We start from the raw sequence: 11,441 nt of genomic DNA on the forward strand, positions 1-11,441 counted from the left end.
CTCCCCCCGCTCGGTCGCTTGGCTCCCTCGCCTGGTCGCTTCGCGCCCGAGCAGGGGCGTGTACAGGATTTGTACCAGGGGGGTGTAACCGTAACCCAAAATTGCGAGCACGCGAAGGGGGAAGTTTGGGGGGCCCTCCCCCAGAACATTTTTAAAATTACTCCCCCTCAGATGCGTTTTCTGCGCGAGCAAGGGAGATCCGGACTCCCTGGACCCCCCCCCCTTTACACGCCCCTGCTCGGGCGCGAAGCGACCAGGCGAGGGAGCCAAGCGACCGAGCGGGGGGATGGTGTGGGAGGACTGGGAGGGGGGTGTTCACTGTTCACCCTCCAATGATTTCGTAACGAAATCAGTCATGCGACACTTAATTGGCGCTCCATACTCTACCAGCACGGCCATTCAGCGGTATTGGAATTATATATTATGGATGTGCCATGCATGGTGCCATGCATACATGCATACATGCATCGGTGCGGTGGCTTCTGGGATAGCCTGCTGTCACGTGAGGGGTATGATATAACCAGAGCATAACCCTAACGTCGCTAACCGAATCTTGAATCTTGAATCTTGAACATACATTGCGCGCTACGACAACAACCGCCATTGTTTTATAACATACTTTTAATATTTTACTTGCCTTGAGATATTGTGCGTATGCCACCTGTGTGATAAACTAACAGCGTGGCAAGTTTTGGGGTCCGAAACCAATAAATGGCGGAATGCATAGTTAAAGTTAGTTTTTTAGTAGTACAGATAGATTCGTTTCTGAAATGTCATCATATCGACGCTAGATGGCAGCAGGCAACGGCAACACCAAAATGATCAAAATCGTCTATTTTAGATAAATTTTCGCTATCGTCTTCGAAAAACAACCCAATATCAACGTTTCTTCAGGTAATTTACTGCGGATACCAAGTAGTATGAGTGCGGAAACGACGCGCACAAAGAGCAACATAGATTGTAGGATCGTAGCAGAGTCAATATAACTGATATGACGTGAAATACGCGAGCGTCGCAATTTTAATGCGAAGGGTTGCAACTTGTAAGTTGTAACTTGTAGCCACGCTTGGTCAAATGCTCTCTATCCTTGAACCAGTGTTTAGCTCCTGTACTGTAGCCCGAACCACTGGCAGCAAGATCAAGCCCGCACGTACAGCACACACGCGGCGCCATATATAGTCAATGGCGCCGCGTGTGTGCTGTACGTGCGGGCTTGATCTTGCTGCCAGTGGCCCGAACAGGCTGTACTGTGTGACTAACGTCAATATACACATTGATGTTTGCTCTAGTAGTATAGCCCGCGTACAGTTGCCGCAGGACTATAGGACTATGGGACTTATATTTATATAACTGTATGGTTGATCCCTAGATACAATAATGTAACCCAAACCCAAGAGGATACCCTATCCTCTTGGGTTTGGGTTACATTATTGTATCTAGGTTGGTCCCTAGCATTCGTAATAGAATGGGCCCAAGGATAGAGAACATGGGTCCCAATAAAACCAATGTGCTTGGCTAATACCCTGACCGTAACCCTAACCCTAATCCTAACCCTAACCATAACCATAACCCTAACCAAAAATATAATCAATATAATCAATAATATTGATGTAAACGACATTGGTTTTATTGGGACTCATGTTCTCTATCCTTGAACCAATATAAGGTATTAAGGGGTCTAAACTCTAATAGTAATACTCTAATACAGATTCCCAATGCGCATATCGTTCGGCTAACTTCGACTCCAAGATCGAATGTATCATGGGATGCCTGCTTTCAGTCATGACGTCATGACGAAGTTAGCCGAACGCTATGCGCATTGTAGACCGAATAATTCTGTCACATATAACCTTTTTTTATATTTTTGGTAAGGGGTTATAGTGGGACAGAAGAGGGTTCATCGAAATTTCGTGAGATCGCATGCAAATGCGCATTAGCGCTGCTAATGCGGCCCGTACGCCCGCTATTCGCGGCGGAAAAAGAATCTATGTCCCTTCTACAGGATTGCTTTAGCTTGCTACTGATCATGTGCATACATTTCATTCACTCGTTATTTACTTCTTAAAAGATTGCTTTTTCAGAAACCCCGCTTTGTCTTAAATTTGTAAGATTACGTTGGCCAGTTACAAACAATTCGAACCATGTACGAGCGAGGCTAGCAGGCCTCGAACTGCAGCGCCACAGATACAAGCCAGGAACCATGGCGCCTATTGTAAAGGACTGTGCTGTGATTGGTCTGTTGTTTTGTAATGGCAACGTATTTAGAAAGTTAATTGAGCGGGGTTTTTCTTTTAAGAATGTAATACGATTTGAAGTGATGTGGGTATACACATATCTGTAGCAGGATAAGCACTGTTTAGATGCGAACGGTAGGTTTTTTTTTCGCGCAATAGCGGCGTAGGGCAGACATTAGCAGCGCATGCATATTGCATTGCGATCTCACTGAATATTTCATGAACCCCGTTCGTGTGCCCATATTAACTCCTTACAAATAGAAAAATGTTATATTGGGACAGAATTTATGCGCGTCTATGCGCTTGTGGAATCTGCTACGTCACAGTTGTCAACAAGAATAGCGCTCGAATATCATCGCTCGTCACTTCAAAATTTGTAACCGGTTATTAATAGTTTCATACAGAGTATTGTGTAATCATAGTTCAGCTTCCAGGATAGCCGGTCACTGGAGAAAAAGGTTCGTGTTAGAATAACCAGAGTTTTGGAAGTTCATAGGGGCTCTGAAAACGCACAGCAAACCGCCCTGAGTGCATTCACTCAGGGGTTCCTTCAAGAAAGAATAGGCTCGCGTTGCGCTAACCCTATCTGTGTTTGGGTTACATTATTGTATCTACAGCGCGCCTAGCTCTGTATATTAGCCGCGTACAGTTGCCCGCAGGCCTGTGGCTCAATCTGGTACGCGGGCTTCAGTACTAGAGCTACAGCGGGCCGCCAACATGCAGCGTTTAAACGATTCGCAGGTCGAATGTTCGGTTCACAGAAATTATCCGCAAGCCCGACCATCTTCAACGACTAGTCAGGGATGGAAGTTCTCGCGGATCGCGCGAAATTCTGCGCGATTTCACAGTCCCAGGCAGTCGCATTTGTGAAACGTCTGATATCCGCTTGAGAAAATTTTAGGGGGTTAGTGTTCTGTCTACGGTGGACAAAAAGACAAGACGTCTGGCTAGCTGGAGCCACGTACAACTGTGTGTGCGTTTATTATAGCAAACACAACTGCGCTGACAACGTGCCTACATTCAGTAACAATAGAAACATCTCCCGTTTTCAAAAGAATATTCACAAAGTAAGCCATTCAGTATACACGTATAATTCGCCACTCGCTATCTTAAACATAACGATAGATATGAATTGACAAAACTTAACCATGTTACGTCATAAGCTCTATAAACTATTTAATTAGCATGGTATCCTGCTGGGTTTTACACCCTACATAAGCGTGCTCGTATAAGCTGAATCGAGCCTTGTGTGTGTAGATCTAGTCTCAGGGTTCTCCAGAGAAGATTCAAACGTCAGGTCGGGAGGAGGGGAAGGGAGAGGGGCGGACAGTAGGGGGGCTCAGTCCGGGCCGTGTATGTTTTACTACCACTAATTTATGCGTTAAATCGTCACCACCCGGTTAGACGGTCTTTGCGCAGGTTCTTGTATATATATAAGTAGCCGAGTGCTTTGTGGGTGTGAGAAGCACGGTGGACTGTTCTGTACTTGTGTATGTCTCCGGTGCGATATCGTTGGGCACGGGTTAAAATACGACGCGCAGTGGTGTCCTGCGTCGATAGCGACACATTCCTTGGCACATCGATTCCTCGCTGTCAGCAAACTTTTAATATGTGGGTGGAGTTGAATTGGGGCGTAGTAATTTAAACGCGGGCCGCACAAACGATTTGCACAGGGGCGAGTTTCCCATCGGGCGCGCGCCCCGGTTTGCCGCACGTTGAATCGGAGAACCCTGCTCCTGAGTTCTCACTGGACACCGATTTCTATAACTTCAGGCATGCTTTGGCTGCGATTTGTGTAGGCGGGTCGGATGTTGATACGGCGTTGCTATTGACGTAGGCAGCTTCTCTCGAACACTAACGCTAGTCTGGCATAGCGGACATCCCATGCTGCCCTTCATAGCAGGATACATAGCGACAAATGCAGTCGGCTGTCACAGCACTACTCTGCATAGGTCCGCCGGTATACAGCCCCATCTGCGTGTCCACAACATATGAATGCCCTAATCATGCTTCCCCGGGATCCATGGCAGGGATCCCCTCATACCAGTCTGTTCTCTAACACCATCAGCCAACTCGTAAGACAGACGGATTGTGCGACTGGTCCATAGGTTGTTACTTATGCTGGCCAATATCCATGTATCGCTGCATACTATGAGCATGCGATCAGGGTGCTGGCGGCTTCAGTAACTGACGTGAAGTAGGGACAACGACCTGAATGTCGTTCCCATCACAACTCGTGATGCGTGCATAATAACCAGCTCAATGGGTAGTAAGGTACTCTTTAGATACACAGATGCATAGCTCGTACCATCAGCTTTAGCCTTGTGAGTTTATTCTCTTTACTGTCTGAACAGATGCATCAGCCTGAGGCATTAGACTTAGGATAATGGGGCTAGACGTTGGGTGCACAAACCATACTGCGCTCCGCAAAGCGTGAATTCCTGCGAGCGGCATATGCCGGACGTTACCGACCACGACATTCTCCGGATTCCAAATCTGCAGAAAAATGCAGTTTTAGAGCGCGGTGATGAGCATAACTACTAGTTCGTTCTGTCAACTTTCGTCGACCTCAAAGAAGCCGACTGTAGTTAAATCCACAAGCAACTAAATTATCACTCCTTCCAGTGTGAATAATCACTGGAACACCTGTCATGCCGGGTACTCAGAAGCCTTGTGACACGTTGCAGGGGATTCCTTACATTAGAGTTGCTCACGCTTAGACACACTTTCACAATCCAGTACCAATATCTGTGATTATCCGGCCGTTATGCTTGGCCAGAACGCCAGATATCTCTGTAGCTCGAGAGAGCTTTCTCTACTCCCATGTGTAGCTACATGTATATCTCTAGAAACGTGTACGCAGCTTCACTGGCAATATAATATCTTATGACCTTTCATGAGAATGCATCAAGACATGGTCAGCTATCGCCGAAGTATTCCAAACTCGAGACAGACGGGGAACATCTTTCCTTTTAAACAGGCCATCTGTCATAATACACTGCACTAACGACTCACACTGCGCGAATCTGCGCAGTATGCAGCTTTCTAATTCCTGCATTCTTACATCCTGATGGGCAGATATGACAGAAACGGTGGTGCACATGTACACTCTAGCTTATCCGAAACTCTGGGTATTTATTCGACGACAAAATTGGCGCTGACAACGTGTCAGCACAGGAATCTCTTTGATGCAATTCGGACTATGTAGACAGTATCTTTGAGGCGGTGCAATAAATTGCCAAAGCACAGGACTGTGTGAGGAGCTCTTCACTTTCTGGAAATGCACGTGCTGGGCATCTCCCATGAGAAAAGCTGCACTCCTTCGGCCATTCAATTAGCCTTAGGTTTGTCTATATTCAGGCCGATACAGGAGATAATTTTGGATATTTGCTATCGTGGTTTGTTATAACAAGTCAAGTTGTAATGCGGTAGTTACGTGAACGCTCACTTGCCAGATGTTGAAGAGATGAGTGAAGCGAGGATGGGGAAGGAAGAGGGGAAGGTGCGTGAGCAGAAGGCGAGGAGGCGGAGACGCTGGTGGCGAGAAGAGGGAAGGGCAGAGAAGCGGAGAGGTGGTGGAAAAACAGGAGGGGAGAAGACTGCGTGGCAGAGGACGGAGGGGAAGCGAGAGGTGAGTGGAAGGAGGGGGAGAAGTAGTGGCAGAAGGCAGGAGAAGCTGGGTGGAGAAGGGGAGCCGGAAGAGAAGGAAAGGTGGATTGGAGAGGAGGCAGGGGAGGAAGCTAGGTGAGAGAGGAGTAAGTGCGGAGGCTGGGGCGCAGAATGAAGAGGGAAGAAGGGGAAGCTGGCTGAGGAGGAGGCTGCGTGGAGACGTGGCGTGGTGAGGTGGTGGGATGTTGAGAATGTGGTGGCCAGGGAGAAGGGCACTCCCTGGCCACTTTCCACCACTCGGATCCTCTTCTCACACTCTCCCAGTTCTCCCTTCCTCCTTCTCACCAGTTTCTCCTCCTCCACCTTCTCCTTCTCCCTCCTCCTTCTTCACAGGCTTCTCCTCCTTCTCACCGCGAATTACATCTGCATTGGTTTAAAAAAACACGTGACAAATTATGCAAATATATCTCCTGTACGGCATCTGAATATAGACTAACCTAGTTGCACTTAAGGGCTCTTCGTGATTCAGCTTAGATATTGGTGAGACTGTCGATAGGTAAGTGATCATTTCCTAACGAGTAGCTAATTCTGCTTTGTTCCCTGGGGCTGCCATACCGGCATAGATCTGTAGTCTTGCTTGGATCAGGCTTGACCCCCTCTGCTGTAACAGTGTGCCAAGAAGGGACTCAGTGGGGGGCTCTGACACAGCTATCCTTATTAAGCTTTATTCCTATTTCTGCACAACGCTTAACGACTCCTTAATTGCGATCGGGTGCTCTTCGACGTCCCATAGACTAGCACGTCGTCACAACTATCACTCAACCTAGTTAAGGTCTCTAAGATTTCTCCATCTGGCTCTGAAATTCGTCTTCGAACTATACCAGGCACCAAGGGTAAACGCATTGAACTGTTACTTCCAAAAGGAGTATATGACGTCATTATACAGGGACGCATTCACTCGTATCTAACCTAATCGACAATAACCTGATCGGCATCCAGTTAGAGAAATACTTATGCCCGTAAACAGGAGTAAGATATCTGCTAGCATACGGCATATGAAGTGATGTGACGAGCGAATGGCTTATTGCAAATTTATCGGGATCAAGCACACCTTCAATCACCAGTCCTCGCAGGCTTCTCTACCAAACAAACTAGCATTTACTTATTCAGTGGGCTCCCTCACTATCTTCAATCACCCCAGAGCTTCTCATGCGATCAAGTTCTTTCTTCCATTGTGTCTTAAGAGCATAGCGGCGGCCTCCTCGCGGTGGGTGTACACTGGTCGCGATCGATCTAATGTACCTACACTGTTTGAGGCATGAGGTATCGTTCCCTCAACACTGCGATAAACTCGCAATTGCCTATCTAGGATTTGTATGTTTCTCTCATCCTCTTACTTCACAGCTAGAGTAACCTTATCAGAGTAAGCCCAAGTTTCAGAATCAATAACGGGTAGTTCTGGTTCATAAGTAGCAATCAAGCGCAAGGGGGGGCCGATTTCCTGAGCTACTTCAAACTGCAACGCCATGTCTTCAGGCTCTGATTACCGTAACCATAAATCGTTTGCCTGGGGGGTGTAAGGGCGACATTACCTAACTGATCATGTACAGCCTTCGGTATAATGTTAACTTGAGACCCAGTGTCAAGTTTAAACACTACAACTTCCTTCACCCTACCCGATCCCAGCTCAACCTCAGCAAATGCCTGGTCATTCGTAACTTTATTATCCCTCTCAACGGTGTCAACCAGGGCTCGAATTAACTGACGGCACCGACGGCAATTGCCGGCGGTGCCTCTATCAATCGCCGTACTGCCCCTGAAAATCCAACCCGACCGACGGCAGTGACCTGCCTTGCCCTTTTCTGTAATTGCCGTCGGTGCCTCTGGCTAGACTGGTTCGCTTTTAAAATTGCCTCGGTGCCCATCCACTTTAGAGAAAATTCAAGGCAATTTCTCACATGCTCCCAAAAAATTGCCTTGCCCCTCTCGTCGCTTAATTCGAGGCCTGGTGTCAACATAGAACTCAGCATCACCGACTGGCTCATTCTCTGACTTATACTCACCGTAAGGCAATTCAGCCACAATTGCATGCGCATTTCCACTTCGGGTGCCGTCAACAGCATTACGACACACTTTCGCGAAGTGATTCCATTGTTTACATCTGTTGCACTGCTTTCTTTTCGCCGCGCATGTCTGTTTTGCACCGTGGAAATAGCCACATTTCCCACACTTCTTTCCTGGCACGTGATCAAGTCTTGGCGCGAACGGCAGTTTCGCTCTCTGTTCTGCTCTCGGTTTCGGTTTCGGTTGCGGTTGCTGTCTGCTCGCCACGTACTGCCTATGTTGCGCTGCTCTCACCGAATGTGATACCGCTGGGATTGCTGTCGCTGACATTGACCTCATCTGCTCCTGTGCATACTCGAATTGCTGCGCAATAGTGACTGCCTTCTCCATAGTCAGTTTTTCTCCCTCGTTCACCAGCTTCTCTCTGACCTTACTGTTCGAGATACCAAATACAATTCGGTCCCGTATCATTTCATCCAGATCGCTGTAATTGCAATCTTTTCCGAGAACTCGAAGCCTGGTTATGAACTGCTCTACTGACTGCTCTCGCTGAACCTCGTTATTAAACTTGTACCTTGCAAATATCGGGTTTAATTTCGGCTGCATGTACGACTGGAAACTCTCGTAGTAGGTAGATAGTTTTTTCGCATCGTCTTCCGAAACGCTCCATGTGTTGTCAATCTCTCTCCCTCTGTCTCCAATCCACAGCATGAAATACTTGCATTTCACTGCCTCATCTTTATCCGTCAACGGGCCATCAAACACGAGCTCAATGTGCTGCTTAAACCGTTTAAACGCTTCGGGCAGGTTAGACGAGTCCCACTCCATCTTAGGCACGGGAATCCCAGCTAGCTCCATGGCGTGACTGGATAGAGTACACACTTACTCACAATAATAGATCGTTAATAGAGCGTCCTACTTCTTTACTGACTCTTCTTGCACTTGCAGCTCTGCATGCTCTTTCTTGAGAACTATGCCTATGGTCATTCCTATCACTCAAGGCGAGTTCGTACTTATTCTGACACCATGTTCTGTTCTACGTGGACAAACAAGACAAGACGTCTGGCTAGCTGGAGCCACGTACAACTAGTGGCGTTTATTATACAAACACCAACTGCGCATGACACGCGCATACATTCAGTTAACAAAGAAACAGTTAAATGTACAAATGTCATTATTGTACAGCCAACAGTACTTCATTAATAACATTGTAATATAGTTTGCTTACAATATTAGAGCACAGCTAGTTTCACTGTTTGAGAATGTGCCCAACGTTGGCCATGTGCGTTATTGACCGCTGCCAAAAGTGTGGTGTCTGTTATGCCGGCGGTGTACGCAGGCCGATGTAGTACGCGATGCGATCGATCGTGTACAATCAAAAGCCCGCCCGCGTCACGCGGCCTGAAATGAGGTCTGCGATTATAGTAAGCCGCCCAGGCTCGGCCTGACTGTTTTCACGTGTAGGAAACGAGCTACAAACTGTTTCCACTTTTTCTCCCAACGAAGTTCTGTTATGAAACATAGATTACAATAACCATGAAGGGTGTCGCGAGCTTGCCTTCCGGTGACCTTTGAAAACATAAATAAAAGTAATTCGCGCTATCGCGCCTAGCCCAAGGGTTAGGAATATATATGTGTCGCAAGGAGCATTTTGGGCAACCTTTGGCGTAGCAAATAAAGCGTTCCTTTCCTGATGTCTGATCACTGTGGGTTCACAGACTTGCCTTGGGGCACAGGACAAGCCGCTTAATGTGCAATATGCAAAAAAATATCTAGCTGTAGTGAATAAACAAATTTAAAACTGCCTGGACAATGAACATCTATATTATATAAAGGTTAGCCTTTGGGACCGTGTGGAAGACGCTTAAAATAATTTTGATTTGCAAATGTAAGTAAATTTTGATGATGATTAATCTAGTGTTATGATAATGCCAGTGCAAGATATAGTCCCTGCAGTTAACTGTAATATCCTGCTGTAACAATTCTGTTCTGTATGTCTCGCAATGCAATCTTATGGCCTTGTAAGTTGTGCAAATTTCAAAACACTCCTGAACGCTCCTGACCAGGCTTACGCGCCTGACCTGGCCGCCCCCCCCCCGCTGGACCCCGGCTATTTTCAGCTGAAAACACAAATTGTCATTCCCATCCATGGATAGTTAGAGGTTAAATTTTAGTTGCGGATATAACTTGAGACATATTCACTTCGGATAAGAAGCATTAATTGCCTATCACAGACGTTTTATAGCTGCAAGTAACCGTTACTAAGTTGGTCCCGAGCATCCGTAAATAATTTAGAAGATCCGGCTCACGAATAGAGAGCATGGTTGTGAGAGCAAAGCCGATGTGTTACGCTACATAGTTCTCAATCTCGCCATGCTCTCTATCCTTGTACCGAAGATCTTATAGCCCTGCGGCAACTGCACGCGGGCTATAGTTACTAGAGCTACGCTGATGTTAGCTTTAGTACTATAGCACGCGTACAGTTGCCGCAGGGCTATAGAACATTTTATGCTAGGTTTCGTGACTGCACCTGTCCCCCAATGCTTCCACAAAAAATGGCTTACAAAATTCAAAATGATCGGGCTTTTTAACACTTATTTATCTACATGGACCTCTCACCTATCTTTTTGAACACTTTCCACAACTTTACACCCTGTATTTATGCATTTATTTCTCAAAGTGCTAGCACTACTTGCGTTTCGTTTTCAAATGTTGTTGTGTACACGCGTGACGTCGCCCGAAATGTACTAATAGGCTGCGTCATAGCTGCCCATGTGTTTTGTCTACATTGCGCATAGTCAAAACTACATGAGGAACAGGCTGAGTGAGTCAGCTTTGGATGCGCTGCTGCTACTGGCAATTGAGGGGCCACCTCGGCAAGAATTCCCATTCGACCAGGCCCCCGGACCCCCCTGCGTGTGTGCGTGCGTGCGTGCATGCCTGTGTGTGTGTGAATGTGTGCCTGCGGGCGTGCCTACGTAGACCCGTAGGACCAACGATCCATAGGATTATAGAACGGTAATCCATTGAAAATCGTAATGAAATTCAGACGTTTATTTTTGCGTGCCGGCACACTAGTGGGTCATTCTCGATTGTAGCTTTTTCCTCAATTCCAGGAAAGAGTTTTGTTGTCATTCTTTCATAGTCCAGCCCTTGCCCACCCCCTACATTTTAGTAGTGATTAGCACCGCGTGACTGAAACAATTGTGCTCTCCCCCTCCCGTACTTCAATCAATGCCACCCCCAGCCAGCAGGCACGTACGGAGCGTCGATGTGCACAGCCACAGACGCGTGCCTCTCGAGCCGCTTTTTTCGGCGACCTTTGAAAATATAATGTGAGAATGTCGTGCGATAGCGCCCTGGCTCAAAGGATGTTAGGAATATTACACAACTAGTAATTTTTAGCTCATCTGACATAGTCAGATGCAGCTTGTAGAATCGCATGATTGTCCGTCCGTCCGTCCGTCTGTCAATAGTTGGGCACAAATCTTAATCGCTCGACGTACGGTCACGATATTCGGCACATTGGGGGGG

General features: G+C 47.0%; 1 protein-coding gene across 3 annotated transcripts in view; it reads left to right on the forward strand.

Moving 5' to 3' along the window:
- The first annotated feature begins 791 nt into the window (after positions 1 to 791).
- The window catches only part of LOC106807265 (UPF0396 protein CG6066-like), a 37,171-nt gene continuing 26,521 nt past the window's right edge, over positions 792 to 11,441 (forward strand). For 2 of the 3 annotated variants that reach the window (XR_001393646.1, XM_014809560.1), the window contains exon 1: positions 792 to 894. The gene's annotated coding sequence lies outside the window, so the exon portion shown is untranslated. Of the gene's footprint in view, positions 895 to 10,906; positions 10,926 to 11,441 lie in introns of those variants that run through there. The other variant, XM_014809561.1, reaches the window with a different exon arrangement.

Source organism: Priapulus caudatus, unplaced genomic scaffold (assembly GCF_000485595.1).
Source record: "Priapulus caudatus unplaced genomic scaffold, Priapulus_caudatus-5.0.1 Scaffold204, whole genome shotgun sequence".
Classification (NCBI taxonomy): Eukaryota; Metazoa; Priapulida; class Priapulimorpha; order Priapulimorphida; family Priapulidae; genus Priapulus; species Priapulus caudatus.